The sequence below is a fragment of the Rattus norvegicus genome, chromosome 1 (assembly GCF_036323735.1).
Source record: "Rattus norvegicus strain BN/NHsdMcwi chromosome 1, GRCr8, whole genome shotgun sequence".
NCBI classification, from domain to species: domain Eukaryota; kingdom Metazoa; phylum Chordata; class Mammalia; order Rodentia; family Muridae; genus Rattus; species Rattus norvegicus.
The window spans coordinates 46,223,732-46,246,451 of record NC_086019.1 but is presented as its reverse complement, the minus strand read 5'-3'; the positions used below and the strand labels follow the sequence as shown (position 1 = coordinate 46,246,451).

The 22,720-nt window shown below is 46.4% G+C and overlaps 1 protein-coding gene across 11 annotated transcripts in view; it reads right to left on the bottom strand.

The window, feature by feature from the left end:
- Nucleotides 1-22,720, bottom strand: part of Scaf8 (SR-related CTD-associated factor 8) — a 188,191-nt gene that overhangs the window by 74,711 nt on the left and 90,760 nt on the right. For 3 of the 11 annotated variants that reach the window (XR_010062890.1, XR_010062896.1, XR_010062898.1), the window contains exon 21: nucleotides 8,016-8,097. The exons of 7 other annotated variants lie outside the window; for them this stretch is intronic. The gene's annotated coding sequence lies outside the window, so the exon portion shown is untranslated. Of the gene's footprint in view, nucleotides 1-8,014; nucleotides 8,098-22,720 lie in introns of those variants that run through there. One more of the 11 variants, XM_063280821.1, reaches the window with a different exon arrangement.

The following is a 22,720-nucleotide window of genomic DNA, read 5'->3' as shown; positions in this document are numbered from 1 at the left end:
ATGGTTCTTTCCTCTAAAGCTAACAATGCATTGCTACTAAACACATTCATACCCTTTGCCTCATGGGAAAAACTACTAATTAAGGCCAAAGTCTACCATTATTGGGTAGCCTTCTGGGGTGCTGTGCATAATGGGAGACTCCCTCATTAGCAGGGCATCTCCTTCTCTGGGGAATTCAAAACCCCTACGCATACCATTACCTGAGGAATGTCATTCAGTCTCAGTTAGATTACAAGACCAACTTCCTTTTCCCTGATACAATGGGCTCACTTCCATTTCTGTTCTTCCAGAATCCTCAAGATTGGCACACACACAATGCCCTCTGCTTGTTCCTCAGAAGGGTATAGAACATCCACATCCATAGGCTGGAGAAACGGAAAATGGCATATCTACTTAAATATTGTGTCTAGTTCTTTGTAAAGATGTGAGTAGATGTAAGACTGTTACAGACTAGTAAGAGAAAGGTCAGAGTGACCTTGTTAAGAAAGCTAGCTATGGTATACTTCCCTTTCCAAAGCAGAACCAAGTCCTTTCCTTCAATGGATAAAGTAAACTAAACATTTCTCTATCACCCAGTTCATGGAACATCCATGGCTCTATCAGCAGAGACGAAGACTCTCATGTCTACAGGCAAATGCTGTGATGCTGGACTCTCTCAAGTTAGGGTCAGTTACTGCCTGGCCAAGGGCTATGGACAGCCATGGGAGCACACTGTAGAAGGGCCTGGAGGGGAAGTTATGCTCACCACATACATGGCCCCTCAGAACAATGTCTAAATGAGATGGCTGTTGCCAGTTCTCACAGCACTGTGCTTGGATTTGATGTGCACTATCTCTCGCCACCACCAACGGTCCTGTGAGGAACACTGGCCTTGTTGCATGGGCTGAGGGAAGCCAGTCTCAGACAATGGAGTAGTTTCCAGAATCCTTAATACAGTGGTATGGCAGATGTTGCCTTCGAGTAGGAAGCCGTGGTCCTATCAAAGGACCTTCGCTCTGAGTTTCAGGTAAAATAGACTTGCTACTGTTTTCACCCAACAGCAAAGAGTAACTTTCTTAATTACGCTGGGAGAATGTCAGTGTTTCCAAATGAAGAAGACAATTAGGCAGAACACAATTTGGAGAAACAGTTGGTGTTGAGGGAGAAAAGAGAACTGTACTAAGTGTTCATCAGCGCCACAAAGTGAAGCAACAGCCACACTCCTTGGATTCCTAAAATTAGAAAAGGCGGCTCTTTGTAAATCAATCAATTGAAAAGTAAATAAATAAAAAGCCAGGCTTCACGATTGCATAGGGGTCCGTGACTTCAAGACTAAGTTCAGCCATACAAATTAACTTGGGAGTTGGGAAGATGGCTTAAATGGGGGAGGTGCTTGTTATGCAAACATGAGAACCTGAGTCTGGATCCCCAGCGTCCAACATAAAACGCAGGCATGCTGGCCCACGGAACTCTATACCAGTGCTGAGGCTCCACAGGCGTCCACGCAGACAAGTGCGCATGCGCATGCACGCAGTGCCTCCCTAACGCGGACTGAATGAAAACAGATAACTTGCCTACCACGAACATGAAATGGCAGGTAATGTAGAGAAATGGAGCGGCCAACGCAGATTTTCAGAACCACAACTGCCCTTGAAATACAAATCTGAGCAGGGTGGGCTTCGGGGTTTCAGAAGCTCAAGCCAGGCCCAGTGTCGTGGCCGCTCTGGGTGTAGAACTCCCAGCTCCTTTACCGACATCATGCCTGCCCACGCGCCGCATGCTTCCAGCCATGGCAATGTTCCAGAGCTCCGAACTGTAACCCAAGCTCTATTAAATGCTTTCCTTTCGAAGAGTTGACGTGGTCATGGTGCCTCTTCACAGCAAACCCTAACCAACACAGACATATAAAGCTATTTCTGGTTATACTTTGAACGTAGACCAGGGTGTTGTTAGAGCATTGCGGGTTCTCACATCCTGAATTCCGTCATCAAAATGTCACCAAAGACTTATAGCAAAGACAGGCCCCTGCCACCGTTCATTTGCTTGGTTCCTCATTTAAAAGACACTGAGTATAAATGTCTCCCGCTGAAATTTTTAAAAGATGTGGTTTATATTTAAATTGGCTACTGAAACCCAAATGCCAGATTTTGGAGGCGACTCCCCAACTGCCATACACAACTGTCAAGTGCAGCTCAAAGGGAGGGACAGGGTGACAAAGGCAAGGCCTTGTTCCTCAGGACACAGAGGGCATGGGGCTCTTGGGAGATGGGATGCTGGCTGAGAGGCGCCATCTGGAGAGAAGTGGGCTTACACACCGAGGCCAGCCTGAGCTGGGGGGGGGGCGAGGCTTGGCGTTCTCCTCACTACAATCTCCACAGCTGAACTAAGCCAAGCCCTTAGCTGCCAGCCCTAGGGAAAGTGAAAAATGTCCTACTCTGAAGGAACCCAGTGGCCATTATACCACACTCCATGAGCTTGCCAGAGTCCACTGATCTTGAGTGAGAATATCACGCTGCCACCCTTCCCACGTCCCTGTCACTAGGAACCTGGCAAAAGTGATGGATTTCTATTCCTAAATATATGTGATCAGCAGATAAGTACAGCAGAGTCCAGACACAGGTAGGAGTCTGCATCCCCACCCTGCTGTTACACAAGTCCACACATCTTAGGCTGAGGTATACAAGAAAGTTGGGAAGAGACCTACACTCCTCAGAAGGGATCAAAGTGTACAATATTTTAATTAACAAGATAAAGTATCTGCAGACAGGGGAGCCACTGGAGGTGGCTCTTGTCACACAAACATGAGGCCCTGAGTTTAACTCCTTGAATGGACATTGAAAAAAAGACCATGGTGCACTCACTTGCAATCCCAGCTCTGTGATGGTGAGATGGGCGGTGGAGACAGGACAGCTCCTGGCCAGCCCATCTAGAGTGTGCACTGAGAGACCTTGCCTCAACAAGAATGAAGAACAGGTGTCTGGTGGTGTGTCTATGCCCTACACACACACACACACACACACACACACACACACACACGCACACACGCACACATGCACACACGCACAGGCACACACACACACAAATAGTAGATATTTTCAAAACTGCAAACAAAGCAAGCCTACTTGCAGGCCAAAAAATAAAACTGACAGGCACAAAAACTCACAATTAACGACTATGAAGAAAAATTCCTATCCCTGATGGTAAAGCAAAAAGAGATAACTCAAAGGCCTGGAGAGCTGGCCCCGCGGTTAAGAGCGCTGACTGCTCTTGCAGAGCACATGGGTTCCATTACCAGTAGCCACATGGCTGCTCGCAACTACCTGTAGTCAGCTCCCGGGACTCCAATGCCTTCCCTGGGCCTCTGCAGGCACTGCACACACTTGATGCACACACGTGCATGCAGGCAAAACAAACCCTTAAAATACGAAATTGTAATTTTTAAAAGATTTAAAGGATATAGGACAATCTCTTAAGTTCTGTCATGGTGTCAAGTACAAGCTACTTTGATCCAAAACGGCAGAGCGGATGTGAGGAACAGCGTGGTATCAGGATGGGGGCCTCAGCTTGACTCTGCTTGAGCTGGCCGTGTGCCCAGAGGAGATGCACTCTGAGCTCATTTGTTTTTTGTTTTTGGTTTTTTTTTTCCCGGAGCTGGGGACCGAGTGAGCTCATTTGTGAAGCGCATTCTCACCCATTCTCACCCATTCTCACACGGTTGTTAGGAAAAGAAAGGAAGTTGTAAAGAACGAAGCACAGCAGAGGCTCAGTACATAGCAATGAGCAGTATTATTCTTCTATAACACTAATAAACACAACTGGGGGGACTGGAAGGATGGCTCAGTGGTTAAGGGTAGAGGCTGTTCTTGTAGAGGACCTGGGTTCGATTCCCAGCACCTACATGGCTGCTCACTACCACCTGTAACTCCAGTTCCAGGGGAATCAACAGCCTCTTCTGGACTCTGTGGGTACTTCATGCATGTGATACACATGCAGGCAAAACACCTATGCACAGAGTCAAAAAGTCAAAGCACGTCACTTGTCAAGCAAGCATGAGGATTAGAGTCTGAATTCCCAGCACCCGTGTGGATGACAGGAGGCAGAAACAGGGGAGCCCCAGAGCAGGCTGGCTGGCCAGACTAGGTAAACTGGAGGCGTCTGGCCTCTCCCTCCATGACAAGGTGGAGAGTCGCTGAGAATATATATATATATATATATATATATATATTCAGCATCACCTCTGGCCCCGACATGCATGCTCACACATACAAAACACTCATGCTTGCGCACACACAAAAACATATACACACTCGTCCTGGCTCCAGGTTTCCAGTGAGAAATGTAAAGTGAAACAGGCTACCCCCTTAAGTATGAATTCCAAGCCTTCTTACATTGAAATGTGTTTTACCTGAAATTCGAGTTTAACAGGGTGTCTGCCTGTTGTTTTTAGAAACCTGGCAATGCCATCTGTAGGTCTCTTTCTGAGTATTTCACCCAATGGAACTTGAGTGGAAACTGACTTTTTGTTCTTATTCTTCAGACTGTGCAGAGGTGCATGCATCTCATGACGTAGCCCAGGCTGGCCTTCAACTTGAGGCAATCTCCCTACCTCAGCACTCCAAATGCTGATCTGCGTGCGGGTGTGTGCCAAATGTCAGCAGGAAAACTAACACTGTGTCTTCATGTGAGTTAAATTTCCTCACATTCCCAAGGCGTTTTCATTCTGTGCAGCTCTAAGTGGCTGGAGTCTTCGCTCCACTTTTTTGGGGGAAGAAGCTGTGCAGAGCTGCACTGCCATCTCGAAACTGCGGCTAGCCTCAATCCCCTGCCTCTCCTCCCATTTTCAGAGCCCAGGCATCTTCCCACACCAAGAGGATTTGCAAGGCTTCACTCTGCATCACCACACAGAGCACTGCAAGCTCGCCTGTCACTGTCTCCTCTCCTTTCTGAGTTAGCGAACAAGAGATCTTACTTGGGATCTCCTGAGGGCTCTAACCTCAGCTGTAACACACGAAGTTGCTAAGTACCAAGATGAATTCATTCAAGAATCTCAGACAGCAGTGGCTCCAGCCCCAGCCTCACATCCTGCTGCTCTCTGTGTCCTATCAGCAAAACAAGCTCTGCCACACTGAAGGATTCCCAGGGCCCCATGGAGACTGTCAGTGCCTGTGGCTGTAACCTGCCTGCTAGGCACAGGCATCACACAAAGGCTCCCCGGGCTCAGGAAGAGCCGTGACTTGCTCACCAGTACCTGTTCTTTGAGGACAGTGGCTGGCTTTTCTCTACACAGAGCTGCCTCCTCGTCCTGCTCTATGGAGACAATGTTGGGAGCTCCACCTCTCAAGTAAACTTCCAAGTAGGCACCTTGTTCTTGCAGCTGGGTTACTGCATGAATGGTTGTGTCTCCACGCTCCTGGTTATAAACAATGAATACAAGATGGCGGAGGTCTGGCCTTTCGAGGATGCATCCTACCCATATCTGATACACTACCCACATCTGATACATATAGTGAACAAATGTTTGGTAACTCGTGCTTTCCTGAAGGTCTTGGAAGAGGAAAAAGGGAGGATGGCTTTCACTGAGGCTCATTCTCTCGTTCCCTGTTGTTTCCTTCTGCTTTGAACGCCCACTGCTGCTGTGGCCTGGTTCTCCTGGAGTCTACTACCTTTAATCCTCTTTCTTTTCACAATCTAGTAGTGCAAACGACAGTTCCAGAGTGTTCTCACATTCTCTCTCACATTCTGGTGAGCTGGCTGCACATGGCTGCTGAGTGCTGAGCAGCTGTTCCACGAGGGGCAGCAAATCTGGCTCCAAAGGTAGATTGCTTTTCTGTTAGGTCTTGTAAACAACCCCACAGAGCTCGCTAAGTCACAAAGTGGGGGTGGGGAGAGGGCAGAAAGAGACACTAGAAGACACAAAAGCAGTGGGAAGGTTAGCTGGGAACAGAAAGGAATTAGACAGGGACAAAAGAGGGCGACAGGGATGAAAGAGGGCGACAGGTGAATTTGATGAACATGTATGAAAACGTCAAAGAAACCCATTGTTGTGCATAATTAACATCTAATAAATGGCCAGAGTTTGGGAAATATCGTAGTCAGAAGGTTAGGTGCAGAACAGATATGTGCAGGTGTGAGGATGAAGCATGAAGCACAGAAAGGTTAGGCGGAATAATGATGCCTCCTTCTGACCTAGCACGCAGCCCTTCTCATCAAGCCTGAGGGGGAGGAAAGGCAGAGAGAGAGAGGAGAGGGGGTCTGCGACCCACCACAGATGCCACCTCACTTATGACTCTGTTGTCATGTGACTCTTACTGGTAGGGAAGTGAGTATGCCTGTGCCCTGGGCTTCACCCGCTTGACTGTGAGCCCTTCATGTGACACTGCATACGCACCTGTCCTTTGGCAAGCCACAAGACCCTCCCTTTGCATCCTCCCCTTTCCCCAAGTCAGCCTCTGCCATGGCTGGTTAGTCCTGGATGGCCCGAAGCACACTGCTTCATCCCAGAATAGTCAGATGAATCCAGTCAGTTGTCTGGCTACAGGATTGCCTTGGAATGGCCCCAGAAACTGCTTAAGAGCAAAGCCCTGTTTTATTTCCACATGTGCCTGGTTCTTACATAGCTGTTGGAATGAATGAATAAATGAATGAATGAATGAACTGTTGGGAAACTAATCTCAAGCTATAATCAAGTTGAAAGTTTAGGAAATTAATAGATACATTTTAGGATAGAGCTCCCATATGCCAGGAAAAAAAATGATAGCATAAATTTAAGAGATAATTTCTTCCTTCAAATACTTGCATTAATATCTAATGAAAGCACTGTGAGATTGAAGTTTTAGAAATAAAATTTCAATAAATCTCAATATTTAAAAAAAATCACAAATACCAATTTCAGAATTACTGAAATGTATCTAAATATTACTCGAGGCAACTCCCTGAGTGTCTGTGAAAGACATATTGATCAAACATACCTCAATACAAAATCAGGCTGAAAAATTAAAGTAAGTGTAAACCAGTATTTTCTCTACAGTAGTCTTACAGGCTAAACTTATAAAATGCACAGAGGACACTGAAAATCAATTATCGTTTTGCCCCTTCACAACTCCCCACCCCATCATGTAACTTCTGAGACAATATCATATTCCAGTGAAGTCCTTGCTGTCCTCCAATCCCTGGGCCATCTGAGTCAATGGTTTTGGCCCGACTCTCTGAATCTCAAGTGTTAATACATTACAGTCTCTCCAGGAACAGCTAATGGACACAATTTTTAGCATCTTTTCTTAGAAATATCAGGCTCTCTAGCCAATAGAGGAAGACCTGCAGTTTGTGGTTTCCTCTGAGGAATCTGGACCATCCCTAAAGAAACCTCCTAGCTCATGTATCTAATAACAGACTGTAGTGAGCTGGGTGTGACCTGCCTCTGGACAACTGGTTTACCTCACCTACCGAAAGGCAATGCCTACAGGCAAACCAGAGCACGGGCTTTAAAGATACATTTAAAATATTTACAACCAGTCCCACTCTCTAAGACCAAATGTAGACTACAAACACTTGATAGCTTAGCAGGAAAGAGAACCTGCCACCAAGTCTGGCAACACGAGTTATCTTTGGGATCCACAGAACCCAAGGAACCTGATCCCTCCGGGATCCTCTAACTCCACATGCATGTCCTGGTGTGTGTGAGCCCGCACACGAATACATGGAATTAAGACATTTTTCAAAATAAATGTCTCAAAATGCTCCTGTATCACACAATGCGTTCCCTCACCCAAAACTGGTATATGTAGACTTTAATCCCAGAGACTTTGGTGACCAGATTTCTGTTCTATATAAATGGAACCATCATTGCTTTGAATTCTTGAGGTGAACACCATTTCATTATAATCAACAAGACAGATTCCTAACATGAAAACATTCATCAGTAAACTGAAATATTACCATGAAATCTTGTATATTAAAAAGAAAGGTCTCATGTCTTCCATCGAAACCACCACCCTTGAATACAGAATAAATGGAGAGTAACAATCAGCACAACTCACTAAGAAGGGGAGCGCAGGTGATTACTCCAGAAGAGAATATTGGACCAGCAGAGGGAAGCTCACTGAATAAGCACAGGAACAACTTCAAAGAAAAAAAGGAAAAAGAAAACTTAAGTAATTAATGGTCATATACCTATCTTGTTCCTTGATACGGAACCAGAAAAACAACAAAAAACAAAAAAACTATGGGTTAATTAGAGAGAACACAAAATAAACCCTTTTGATCAGTAGGGTATAAGAATTATTATGCCCTGCTCAGCTTGGAGTTCACTTAGAAAGGTGACGGGATTAGCAGTCTGAGTGTTCCCTGCATCCCAGGGTAATGGTCTTCAGGCTTTCCTGGTCCTACCTTGGTGGCCGCACCAGGAGGCCGGTACTTTCAAACCAATGTACTGAGAGGGTGACCACAAGGGCACCAGAACGAAGAGGGGCAGACCGCGTCTCAATCGCCACCTAGGCAAGGATGGTGGTGCTGGAAGGCTCTGGGAGCAGCAGCAAGGTCTACGCCACTGCCTGTGGTAGCATGTGCTAACTCCCAGGTTTGTCGCTTCCACTGCGCTCCTCTTTCCAAGGCCACCCAGGCTAGACCGAGATTTAAATAACGTGGCTGTTAAGGGATCCATCGCAATTGCATTCACAAGAGAAGTGTGATTTGTTCTTAAACATTCATATCAGCAAATGCAGAGAACCTTAGAGGAAGGGGCTCTCCCAGCAGACATTGGTCTCTAAGACCAATGCGACTGGGAGTGACAAGCACGTGACTGCCAGGAGGTAACCCGTCACTCGCAACTCAGCACGCATGCGCGTGGGACCAGCTGACTTGCCCGTGTCTATTACAGGAAGCTGTCAATGATTCCCCAGAGCTTTATCTGCAGTAAGCCCTCAGAAATAGCAGTGAGACTGGCTCTAGCACCACAGCAGCCCTTGTCGCCTTCTATGGGGGCACAGTGACCTCTACTGGTGGAGACCAAGTGCTGATGTGATTTTTCTCTCCTAAATACTCCAAGTCTGCCACGGCATTTGAGCACGAACGGAAAGAACAGAAAACTGTACAGTGTTGCAGCGCAGGCAGTACGGAACACTGTCATAGATATCGAAGCAGCTATAAAAATATCTTGAGGTGTCTCCAGCATAACTGGTTTCCACAGGAACCAACCACAGAACGGGGGGGGAAAAAACATCAAGATGTGTTGAAACTTCCCAAGGCCAAGTCTTAGGTAACCCACTTTCTCATGAACATTTGTTTTCCTGTTTTCAAACCAAAGGTTAAAGCTTCGGCATTTTCCCTTTCATTCCTAACAGCTGTCAGAAATAAACTATAGACATTCTCAAGTTTATATATAGTAACCTGGGATAATTAAATTTGACCTCGTCATGAAAAGATGACAAAAGGCATATCTCACCGCAAAGGTCCTGAAGCTCCACCATGTCACCATGGAGACGCCTGTGGACCAGAGATGGGAGTGCGGTGTGTACAAGAACCGGGTAGTATTCTTACATCTCATGGCTAAAATCATTTCCGTAATAACTTCGCTTTCACAGATTTCTACTGCAAAGAATGGAGTCGTAAAGAATTCAGAACGACACCTTTTGGTGATGTGTATTAAGAGTCCATCCTGACACCAGAGAAATAATTCTTTTAATCCAGCCTGGGGTTGTTTGTTTGTATGGGCTGGGGAGATGGCTCAACCATTAGAGACTAGACTCACTACCAAGTATCAGTGAAGATGCACAGCCTAGGCACAGAGCTGCTGAGCGGGATAGGGAAATGAAGGGATCCGTACTTAACTTCGTTAACACGTCAGCTTTTCACTGTTTCTATTTGCTTCTATGTTGCGATCTGCTGCTGTGTTTACAAGATAGGACCAGATAAAACACCATCCTTGATCCAAGGAACCAGCAGCAGAACGTTTTAAACAACTCTTCCTTAAAATACAAGTTTTTCATCAATAATGTAAGATGTGTCGGTCTTCTATCTCCCTTCAAGCAACACCACCTGCATCTGAAGTGCCATACTCCTTTCTTAGATCAGCGGCTCTCAACCTGTGAGTCGCGAGCCCTTGGGGGATCTGTCACCCTTTCACAGAGGTCCATTGGAAAACACATAAGACTCATAACAGTAGCAAAATTAAGTTAGGAAACAGCAATGACATGATTTTATGGCTGTGGTCACCACAGCATGAGGAACTGTATTAAAGGGTCACAGCGTAAGGAAGGTTGAGAACCACTGGGCTAGTCAATGGGATGAGACAGGAAATTATGCTTCTGGCTCAAGGGCTACTGACATCATCAAGAATACAACAGTTCTTAGTTAACTAATGCCATCAGGACATGTCTGGGATTGAGGCAGGACAGAAGGACAGGGAAAAGGAAGAAGACACAAGAACCGGAAAGAGTCCCTCATGCCAGTGGATCTAGGTTGCAGCGCTGGATGGCTGGGAGTCCAGAATGTCAATACAGCTGAAGAAACCACTACAGAGATCACCGGTACAAAGACTATACTCCATTTGAGGGGAGACATCTCAAGTACTAAGTAGTTAATGGGGGATGGGGATGTAGGCCAGTTGGTAGAATGCTGGCTTCACATGCATGACACCCTGGGGGTGGGTCCCAGCACCATGCACCCCAGTAACCCCAGCTCTGGGGAAGTAAAGGCTGCTGCAGGGGAAAGTGGGGTGAGCAGAGGGGACTGCTTTGCCTCCCAGCCTCTACTCCAAGCTCACAGGTCTGTGTCTGCTGACATCCAACACCACAAGAGCAACTTTCTACAAAGTCAACTCTGACCTTCCAAAAGAGTTCTGGGTTTTGAACACTGTAAGCTTTCAGAGAAAAACCCTCACGTAAATTCTGAAACCTTTGCCTTGCCACAAAAGACATCCAGGAAAATGCTAGCATCATTTAAAGCTCTGCCTAAAACGAGCATGAGTGAGAGATAAACAGGAAGCGACTAAAACCATCCCCAGGACATTTGGTTAGTGGAATTATGGGTAACTAGGGAGTGGGATTCCCTGGCAGCTCCACAGAGGGATTGCATGCTTGGTGTGTGGTGGGAGCACCCAGGTAGATGTGTGTAGTCCCTGCAACGTGAGGCTGGCCGGATGGTTACTAATTCATAGCTTATGGTACTGCTTGAATCCTATACAACAGTCTAGTAAAACAGATGACACAACACATTCTGAGGACTATGGGGCTAGCTCAGTGGACAAGACAGCTTGCTCTGCAAGGATAATGATGTGAGTTCAAATCCTAAACAACCACATTTAAAAAAACAAATCAAAAAGCCCACCCGGGCTGCAGTTGCCTGTGACTCTGGAGGACAGGGAGACAGGAGGATTTAGACGGTTTGTTGTTGGCTAGACAGTGTAGCCGAAAGGGTAAGAGATCCCATCTCAAAGTAAAAAGGTAGACGCACACTACATCAAGCATCATGGAAGTGGTGTGGTGGGGTGTACATCTGTATGGTGGAAGGGAAAGAAAGACATTACAAGGTCGGTGTGAGAGGTTCTCAAAACAAAAGGTGTTTAACCTTTAGTGCTTCCTGGCCTAATAAAGTAATCTAATACATTCATTTGTCACAACAAGGACCGATTTGGAAGAAGAGCTCAAAGACTGAAATGGTAAACTTTCAGTGTTTCTAAGGGAAAATAAACCTTTCAAGAAGGTCTGGGGTACCCAGGATTCAGGGGTGGTGGGGGGTGGGATATTTCTTAACATATTTTCAAAGCATCACCCCATATGCTCACACTCTGGGGAAAATGAATCCTTTTCTTTTCCCCTTTGGTCTTTCAAGACGGGGTTTCTCTGTACACAGCCCTGGCTGTCCTGGAATTTAACGATCTGCCTGCTTCTGCCACCCAAGTGTTGGGTGAAAGGTGTGCACTACCCCGGCCGGCAGCTCTGATCTGTGGAGATTTCTGTGGTAAACACTGAGAAGCTGCTGTGTGACAGACACTACTTGGCACAGGGCACTGCAAGAACCGATTATTGCTACTGGTCCTCCAGCTACCGAGGTGGCAAAGTCTGTGCTTAGGGTAGAATTCTTCAGGAAGTGGAAGCAGGTAAAGAAAGAGAAAGAAAGTAAGGGAGGGAGGGAGGGAGGGAGGGAGGGAGGAGAGAAGGAGGGAGGAAGGGAGAAAAGCAAGACCATTACAGTTGCGAATTGTACATAACTATTCGAAACATATGTTTTTCTTTTCAAAAGTGTTCAGACAGAAGTTATGCTGAACCAGAGGGAGCTGAAGCAAGAAAGTGAAACCCAAGCAGAACGGAGCTGAGGACCCCAGAGGGGTAGGCAGAGAGGTGAGGGCTGGGGAGGGACAAAAATGTTCATCAAGCTTAGTGAATAAGCCATGAAATAAGTATCACATGTCATCTATATCCATCATGCATCCATCCACTCACCCATCCATCCATCCACTCACCCATCCATCCATCCACTCACCCATCCATCATCCACTCACCCATCCATCCATCCACTCACCCATCCATCCATCCACTCACCCATCCATCCATCCACTCACCCATCCATCAATCCACTCACCCATCCATTTATCCATCTATCCACCCACCCACCTACCCATCTATCCTCCCATCACTACCATCAATCTATATCTCGCATCTGTTGACCTATCATCTGTATATTTATTTCACCATCTCCCTACCTACCTATCAGTCATTTGTCAGTCTACCTCTCAGGTAGGAAAGTGAAGCAGACTATCTGGGGAAGGAAGAGAAGGAACAGGCATGGAGACAGGAGAGGTTAATGGGAAGTGACACAAATAAAAATGTCTTTGTGAAACTCATCACTATAAAATGGCTTCTACTGTAATTTAAAAATGAATCATTGGAACCAAGGAGTGGTGGAGACGCACGGGAAAACCCCAGTGGGCTACCTTGTGCCTGTGCAACACAGGGCTGTGTACTTCACTATGTCAAGGGGTGTGTGTGTGTGTGTGTGTGTGTGTGTGTGTGTGTGTGTGTGCATGTGAGTGAGTGAGAGAGAGAGAGACAGAGACAGAGAACTCAAAAAGAGATGAGAGAGGACACTTGTAACTTTTAAACTGTACCCAAACGGTACCAGGGCTGCACTAATTTGGATCCCATAGAAGACAGTAGGGGAGAGAGCAGCACCTGGACCGACTGTGTCTTTTCAAAAGAAGAAAAGCGGGGCAGAACGGGAGAGACCTCCACATTTAACAAAGGCAGACGTACGCACCTAATACAGAGTCCCCACTGAATTCAATAATCCGCTTTTATCAACACTGAGAACTACTTATGATTAGGAAGGTTTGTGGCTGTGACTTTCCCCAGGTCAAGTCTCCTACCCGCTGCTCTGTTGGGGAGTGGGAGGTTAAAACTTCTCATTGTGCTTAGCCCCTACAGATGGCAAAGGAGGTAGGATGGAAACACTGTCGGCTAAGTCCTTTAAAGCTGGCCGGTGTGGTGGCAGGGCCAAGAGTCCCAGCTTCTCAGGAGACTGAGGCTTCTGTCCAGGTGTGCAGGGATACACTGGACAACAGGTAGGGTGAAGGAAACAGGAAAATTTGTAAAAACTAGCCAGTCAGGAATAATCCCAGTTCTCAGAAGAGGCAGGCAGATAGAAAGGAAGCTCCAGAGAAGCTCCTCCTATAAAGCAAAACCCCACTACGAAAAACAACAAAATTATAGCACACTCTAAAGTGGATACTGTGCATACTGCTTCCTGTACCTTAAAACATGCAATTCATGCAATGCCTGCAGAGGCCACAAGAGGGCAGCAGATCCTCTGGCGCTGGAGTTAACAGGTGATTTTTAGCTGCCCAACATGGGTGCTGGGGCTGGGTGGTGGTGTTGGTGCACACTATAATCCCAGCACTCAGGAGGCAGAGGCTAGGAGCAGTCTCTGAGTACCGGGCTAACCTGTTCTATAAAGCGCGATCCACTATAGCCAGGGCTACACTGAGAAACCCTGTTTTGAAACACCCCCTTTTTTAAAAAAAATTACTGGGAACTGAACTTGGTCTTTTGAAAGCACGGCAAGAGCTGTAAGCACTGAGCTATGCACCCAGCCTCACCCTTTTTATTTTTTGAGTCAGGGTCTCATGTAGCCCAGGCTGGCCTCTCCCATGTGTTCCAGGTTACCTCTAGTGACTGTATGTATTCCACCCAGTAGGCAATGCTATTTCTGGAATGTTCTGATGGCAAGAGTTGCAGAATCTCCTTTTTCACTTAGAAACTTCAATATTTTGTGTCACAGGCCTCAGCTAATTCTCGTCCTCGTTGGAATCAATGGAACGTCTTATTTTTTCATTAAAACACACAGCTCGGCTGCAAAGAAAAATGGCCAGCCGCCTGCACTATGGTTTGATGTAGACCTGGTGTGAGGGGTCCGGAAAGCCCATTAACCACCAAATGCCTTTTCGTTTTTGTTTTTTGTTTTAAGGTAAAAAGGCAATCTATATTAAAAATCAAATCAGCAAGGGTGAGGCCAGGGCAAGCTCTTGAGAGAGCTTTTCCAGGCAGGAGACAGACAACACTGCCACCTCCATTCAGTACTTTGTCTTTCAAGCAAATACTCCTGCTTTTGTGCCAAGGAATAGTTAGTGACATCCCTGCCCGCACACTGCAGAACTTCCCTTCCGTCATCCCTAGACACAGCTGTGGAACAGCTAAAAAATGCATTCAGTGTACAGGATGTACAGCATCCCCTCAGAAGGTGTCTAATGATTACGAGGGAGTTTTAAAGGGGGCAGTACAGTACGGAGGGGACAACTCTCAGCTCTCCCGACTGGTCAATGCTAGTTCTGTTACAGAGCACGAAGGCGTCCAACACTGTAGGCTGGCTTGTTTGCTCACTGTATTCACCTCTTGGGGTAACGGCCTGGGCTGTGTGCTTTACTATGCAACAAGAACTCACTGCACTGTAAGAAACTCGAGGCTGGAAGAAATGGCTCAGTGGTTTTGTAAAAATGCTTGCTGTGCAAGTGAGAAGACCCAAGTTCAAATCCCTAGGACCCACATAAAAGCCAGATGCACAGTTATCCTGGCACATGCATCAGAGAAACAGACCCTTCCTCAAACAGGGGGAAAGGCATGTGAGGGGGCATGCCCACGCAACTTCTCAAGAATGTGCATGCACATACATGCTGAATAAAAAGTAGGACAAAAATCAGCTTCCAATTCCAGCAGATCTAATGCTCTTCAGCGTCCACTTGAGAGCTGAGCTGCCCCAACTGAAAAAGAAGCTGATAGGAGCCACATCTAAATACCACTATCAGGATGATAATTCCATGGGAGGTTATACTTCGGGATCTTCATTTCCCAAAACCGAGCGTGTGTGAGTCACCTGGCTGGGCTGGCTAAGGACACAACATTCCTCCACGGGCTCGAGATACTTTTAGCTCAATTGGGTCTTGAGGGGGCGGGGTCTACATTGGTTTTTTTCAAAGTGCATTTTAATGGTGTGTGTGTGTGTGTGAGAGAGAGAGAGAGAGAGAGAGAGAGAGAGAGAGACCTGTATATAAAGGTGGAAGGGCAACCTTTAGGAGTCACGACTCCCATGCTGGTCCTCAGGATGGAACTCAGATGTCAGACTTGATGGCACACACCTATGATTGGCTGAGCCATGTAGCCAGCCCTTGGCCTGAATTGTTAAGCAAGTTCATTTTAGTGTCCTACTAGTTCTGAGACCATTCACACTCTCCAAACATGCTTAGAGGAATTCTGACCATGGAGGTATGAGATACCTTCCAAGGGAATTTCTATAGGATGACTGCCTAGGCTCAACCACTAGCCTCCTCCAGCGCTCCTACCTCCTAGCATGAGCCTGCCTGCTCTCAGCAGATAGGGCTCAAATCTTGTTCACCCTCAAGAGGTGGCTTTAATGCCATACCTTGGCTTAAGCTGATGTTCCTATCTGGATTGATTCTGACCCTTTCTCGGCCCCACAAGGCTCAGCCCAGATCTCATTTCCTTGTCTTACAGCCTATGGCATCTTTACCTCCTCAGTATATAGAAGCACTTGCCTATATATCTCCTCCCATGCCCCTCTCACACACAGACACGCAAACAGACAGACAGACAGACAGGCAGACAGGCAGGCAGACAGGCAGGCAGACACACACACACACACACACACACACACACACACACACACACACAATCACTCCAAGCTCCCAATGTTCTAGGTCCTTCCAGACTACAACACTGGTAAACTTTCCTAGTCTTTCTGTTCAATCTGCCCAGACCCTCAAACAGAATGCCTGAATAACAGTGAAACAGCTTGACAGACAGCTCTCAGTCATTGTAGTTACTGGCAAATTCCAACCCACGAAATCACGAGAGTTTATTATATAAGCACCGGGGTGAACACCATGCATCTCACCTCTCACTTTCTATTTATTACTCAGCCGGCCTTTCATCACGCACTTCAAGCCCACCTCTTCTGGTCCTTCTTTCCCTTAACCTTCTACTTTGTAGATCAATGGTCACGAGCTCCATTGCCTTATATTTGAAGAATAAATTGAGTGCATTAATTTTATTATTTTGATCCAAGGGATCAAATGTCAAGGCCTTGCATCTTAGGTAGATAGTCTGTCACTGAGCTACACCCTCCGCTCTGAACCCTCCGTGTTTTAGTCGCTCTCATACAACGTGAATTAAATTAGCAACCCAGAGTTTATGCTTCCACAGGAACAAGACGTGTAAAGCATCGTGATGGGCTATGTTAAAAAAAAAACAAACAAACCTTAATATTGAGTTTTGCTTTGTAAAATTGCTACGACGAACAGCTCACTATTCCAAAAGGCTGCGATAAAACGGAACGTTCTGGGACTGTACTCTGCTGCCCAGCAGGCTAGCCCTGAAAGCACTTATGAATCGCTTGAGCATAGCCAGTGTGCCTGAGAACATAACTGGTAACTAACTTAGACAGCCATGTGTGACTAACGGCTACCCTACTGGATGGAATAAATCTTGAAGAGAAAGATACCAGGCTGTCATGGACACACCAATGACATTCGAGAAACTCTGGAGAGGGGAAGAGAACACAGGCGCTTAAAGCAGGGGCAAGAGACAGAAAGGAAAGTTCAAAGAAGCATAAGTTTGACCACCAGGATTTTAGGGATGCTCTGACGAATCCACGGATGTGCTGGGTCTGTGGATATAGCAGGCATGCATGCACACACATATACATGCATGTGCACACACACACACACACACACACACACACACATGCACGCATGCACACACAAATTCACCTTTGGCAGAACAGTTACAAAGGATATGTTCCTTGTCTCTATGTCTATAGAGGTTCTTGAGACAGGCAGGAGTTTAGTGGGATAAAACGAGCATGTATCTTCCACCTCAAATCCAGCAACCAATAGTGTCCCCTAGTCCTACACATCCCGTATACCCTGCCATACCTTCCCTACTGACTGTTCCCTACTGAAAGTTAATTAAGCATCTCAAAAGCAGGGTCTATGTCTGGGCAACAGCACAGTATCTCGCTGACTGAGAGTCATTAAAGGCATTCAAAGAACACACAGTTTTCAGTGGGACGGGCACAGGTTTAACATCCACTCTCTGACCCATCAGGCACTCAAATCCGAGGACCAAGCTGAACGTTCAATGGTTAAAATCTTGCCGCAGTCCAAAGCATCTGGGAATGAGCTTGGAAATTTTCACGTCCCGTCAAAACACGAGCTGTCGCATGTTACACGCTATTACTTTCTGAAAAGCCCATTTCCCACGTTTTTAGAAATGTCTGAACAGACTTTAATGCTACCAGTCAGTTGTGACACAAAAGTCTCACCACAGAAAAGCCTTCAGCCTCGCATGCTAATCTCCGAGTGCAGAAGGCCAACCGACCTCTTCACGGACTGTGTGAGCTGAGACCTGCACTAACATTTCCGAGCAAGTCCTCCGTGCCTCTGTCTATTCGTGTGACAGAGCCACTTTTTAAAGAAAACTTTCCATACACGATTAAACTGTGCTTGCTCTTTATGGGGGACATGACAGCATGTGTGGGACATACACAGCATATGTGGGACACATGAGGCAAAGTGTGAACGAGGAAAAGCTCCAACACCCATCCAAAAAGAAAAAAAAAAATCAGGAAAGGACAGATCAGTCTAGGACATTATTTCCTTAGTCCAATCCACAGCCTTCCACACTAAGACCTAATGACACCTGTCTACAAGCCACATAAAAACACCCACAGGACCAGTGCCACCGAGGGCTTGCTATGGATACAGCATTGTAAGTGGTAGCATGCAGTTACACCACATAAGACCCTGGGCAAAGAGTGATCTTGTCCTGGTCAGAAACAAAGGTCACACAGAACATTTGCCAACGGCCATTTAAAGAGGAAGAGAATTTAATAGGTGTATCAGAATTAAATTTACCCTTCACTTTAAAGAGTTTACTCGTCACCGAGCACATTTGTGAAAAGTGTGCCTGCTTATCTCTAGCAAGTACCAGAGATTGGGACATTTTAAATCCTTTGGGGAAACTAGAAATGGGCGCAGCTGCTCAGATCTTACTGCGCTCTCGCTTCTGCCAGTCCTGAAAAATGAAGACCTTGATTAAGTGAGTCTGTGTGGAGCTGGAGACTCTGGGCTTCTAGCCACCTCCCAACGGATGCTGAAGTCAACGGCCGAAGCTCTGGATAGCAAAAGCTTGAATTTCCTAGGTCTTCCTTAATGTTGGTTTGGCTTTCTTAATTCTCCTAGTTTCGTTTTCTTTTATACTTGACTTTTATTTTGTGTACATTGGTGTTTTGCCTGTAGGTATGTCTGTGTGAAGGCGTCAGCTACTGGAGTTACAGACAGTTGTGAGCAGTCGTGTGGGGGCTGGGAATTGAACCCTGCCCCTCTGGAAGTGCAATCAATGCTCTTAAATGCTGAGCCATTTCTCTGGCCCCTAGTTTCTTTCTCAATGTGTCCATGTGTTTGTTCAACAAAACTTTTAAACGTGTACAAGGTGGCAGGCACTATGGTGGGATGAGAGATCTGAGCTCTGCTCTCACAAGGCCCAATGCTAGTAGAAAACCAGTTAGCAAGTGCGTGCTCTGCACTTGCCGGGACTGTGATGAGGTGTGTCTCAGAGGAGGGCAAGCAGAGGGAAAACAGAAGCCTGCTCAGCAGAGGTGAGGGCCCCAGGGGAGCAGCAGAGCACCCTGGGAAATGGCCAGCCAGATCAGACCTTAGGAACTCTAAGCTCTGCTGGGCACTGGAGACATGGTCAGGTGGGTCCTGCAGTCTGGATTTCATTAAGGAAGGTGATCACACTAGAGAATGTATCCCAGCAGATCAATGTGTCCAGCTGTATACAACCCTGATCGCTATGACAGTAATGTCTGCATTTGTGTGTGAGGAACAATTCTGGTTACCTGTATCCAGTCCCGTGTGAAACTCTGTGAGGCTGGTACTAAGGTGTTAATCCCATACAACCCTGAGGCATCACAAAGATCTGTCTCAGTTCAACCCAAGATAATGGAGTTCTTACTACGGGAGATTCTAGAAAAAAATACTGCAGTAAACGAGAGAGGACACGTTCGTCAGCCTGGAGCCAGTGGTGACGCCATTGGGACAGTCCAGGAGAGGGACAAAGACTGAAGGAAGGTAAGCTATTAGAGTGCATGTTTGCTGAGGAGAAAATCCAAGTACTGCCTCTCTCTGAGGGGCGCCATGCTAGGAAAAGATGAGGTTTCCAGTTCTTGATTTGAAGATGAATAGAACTTGACTGTCAAACTGGGATATCAAAGGAAAGGGCATTTTTTAGGGACCCAGGAGGGAGGACATGTGGATACAGCATGAACTGCCTATGGGACGGCAGGCAGCAACTTTTCTAGACCTGGGTACCATCCCACGGGTGCACTAGTGTCATGCAGGAGACAGTGCACTGAATACACGTGAGAGAACAAAACCACAGGGGAAACTGGGTCCTTTCAATGTGGGAGGGGGACCGGGAGGATCCAGGAGAGGATGATGCCCAAAGCCAGGGGGGCGGTTTCCAGAAAAGCAAGAGGAAGTTGGTGCTACCATTAGATGCTGCTGAGCTGGCTGAGTACAGAAGTGAGGGCTTGGGGAGGAGACAACTGGAGGTCAGAGGGAGCCACTGAAGGAGTTGTGTCATCAGACGGGGACTCCAGCTCCAGGACGATGCAGAAACGGACACCCACAAACACACTCTGCCCAAAGACCTGTCTATAATGCAGTGAAGAGACCAACGATGAGAAGGTAGAAGGCAAGGAGAGGTCTTACTTTGTTTTAAATACACGTGAGAACCAAGCGCATGAATGTGAAAATGACGCACAGGAAGTGTGGACGGTTAGGAAAAGAGGGAGCAGCATTGTTGTGAGCCCACACAACAGTGGTACAGAGAACCTAGCTTTGGACCTAAGCATTGACAAGCTGGAGCAGACTGGAGCAAGGCTTCCAGCTTCCGCTTCTGGTGAGTTCCTGAGACTGCCCTGCGCGGGGTAGGCCTGCGCTGTGGACTGAAGGAGCTGAGCTGCACCCACCCTCAGTCGTAACAACGAGCTGTGTCTTCAAGCAACACTTCGTGTTCTAAAGGCAGTGGAAACCTGTGTGTTTCCACATCAGACAGATCTCCTGTATGTCAGACATTTATTTACATTATGATTTATAGCAACGGCAAAATTACAATCATGAGGTAGCAACAACAATAACTGTACAGTTGGGGGCCACCACAGCAGGAGGAACTGTATTAAAGGATCACAGCATCAGTCAGGAAGGTTGAGAATCACTGCTCTATGGGGAAGGGAGGACATGTGTCTGGGGTGACTGTGGAGGGAATAAAAAAACAGGAAGTGCCTTTGAGATCCGCTGGCTCCCAGTCCATTGCGTGTTCTGGGATTGGTGAAAGCTGTCCCTCCGGTTTCGGCAGAATAGGAGGAGCCAATGGCATAAAGAAAAACTGAGTGGGACGCACTTTCCCTCTTGGGTCAGCTTATACTGCAGGTGGGTTTCCCCCTTCGGTCTTTGCAGAAAACAGTACCCAGAGGAACCTGGGCCCAAGTCATACTGAGAACCTGTATCAGCTATTCTTGTGACAGTTTGGAATAGGGATTATCTTCAGGTGTCTGACTCTAAGAAAAACCATCTTATGTGTTGGGGTATACATATGGTAGTATATGAATATACACACACATATATATATATATATACATACATACACACACACACACACACACAAATTCATATTGAATTTGTCTTCTCTGTAACCTGAGTAAACAATTTTAAGTTTTCAATATGAAGGCTGCTATATTTTATCAAAAAGAACATCTACTCCATTCAAAACTCTAAATTTTATGACAGGAGAGAAAAAAACCTTTAATCTGAAATATTAAAGTTGGGTATTTCTTTTCAGAATAATGTTTTTGGGTGCTTTATCCTGGCTATTTTAATCTTTCAGTTCATCACCAATTTCCTTTTTGAAAGAATATTTTATTTTTAAGTATTTGAGTGCTTTGCCTGCATGTGTGTACACATGTATGCTATGCCTTTGAGGTCAGAGGCCTGGAGCTGGAGTTACAGCTGTCACGTGAGTGCTGGGAATTGAACTCAGGACCTCTGAAAGAGCAGCCAGTGCGCTTAACCACAGCTACCTCTCCAGCCCTGAAAACGAGTCATGCTAATTTTCACATACTCCTGGAAATTCATTTCAATATTTGTGATTAGTATTTAGAAAATAATTTAGTTCTAAGGGATACTAAAGGTTGAGATGCTGCACACTGTCAGAAATGAAAGACAGGAAGACATTGTGTCCACACACTATAGATGTGTGTCCCATAAACTTTATAAACATCCTATAATTTTGGTGCATGGTTTTAACAATCCCACCCCTTTCTTAAGAAGGTTGAAAACACACAAGTTCACTGTACAGTTTAGGCTGTGGCAGTCATAAAGGCAAGAAGGGGACAGCAGGGGAGGACAGTATTCCCAGAGCTTGCCAATGGACTGATGCCAGGGAATGTGTCTTCAGAGAACCTTTGCGTCCATTAAACTTAACTCAGCTACTGTTGATACCGTTAAGTGCAGCTATCAGAACTGAAGTACCTAGATGAGCCCTAACAATGCATCTTGACAGAGCATCTACCTGCTTAAATGTGCTAACACACACCCACCAGAGACGTAGGAGGAGGCAGAGATTCCCACCTCTGCCGAGCACACAGCCAAGTGAGCATATGTTCAGAGACCCAGCATTTTCCCTCTGCAGAACAACATGCCTGGTAATGGTCCTCACTGTGGCTAGCTATGCACTGAACTGTGACTCCCTGGAGTCACAACCATATGCACTGAACTGAGGTCTGAACAAGGGTCTGGATGCACCACAGATTTTCTTCCCAATGAAATTTAAAGTGAAACTTAAAATTCTCGTTGCTAGAGGACAAACAGCTGAAATTACACATAATAAGAGTCCAATTGGTGTGAGATTATTCAAGTGCATCTTTGTGGGATGGGTGGATCTCTGTGAGCTGAGTGAAGGCCAGTCTGGTCTACAGAGTGAGCTCCGGAGGAGCCAGGGCTATCCAGAGAAACCCTTGGTCTGCCTCTGCCTCTAGAGAGATGGGATTAAAGGCAGGAGTCACCCCCACCATAGCATAACCAACGTTAAGGAAGCAAAGTTCACAGACAGCAGATCCTGAGGGATCAGAGAACCCTGAATGTATTCCTACAGGCCACAGGGATTCCTAGTGGAGT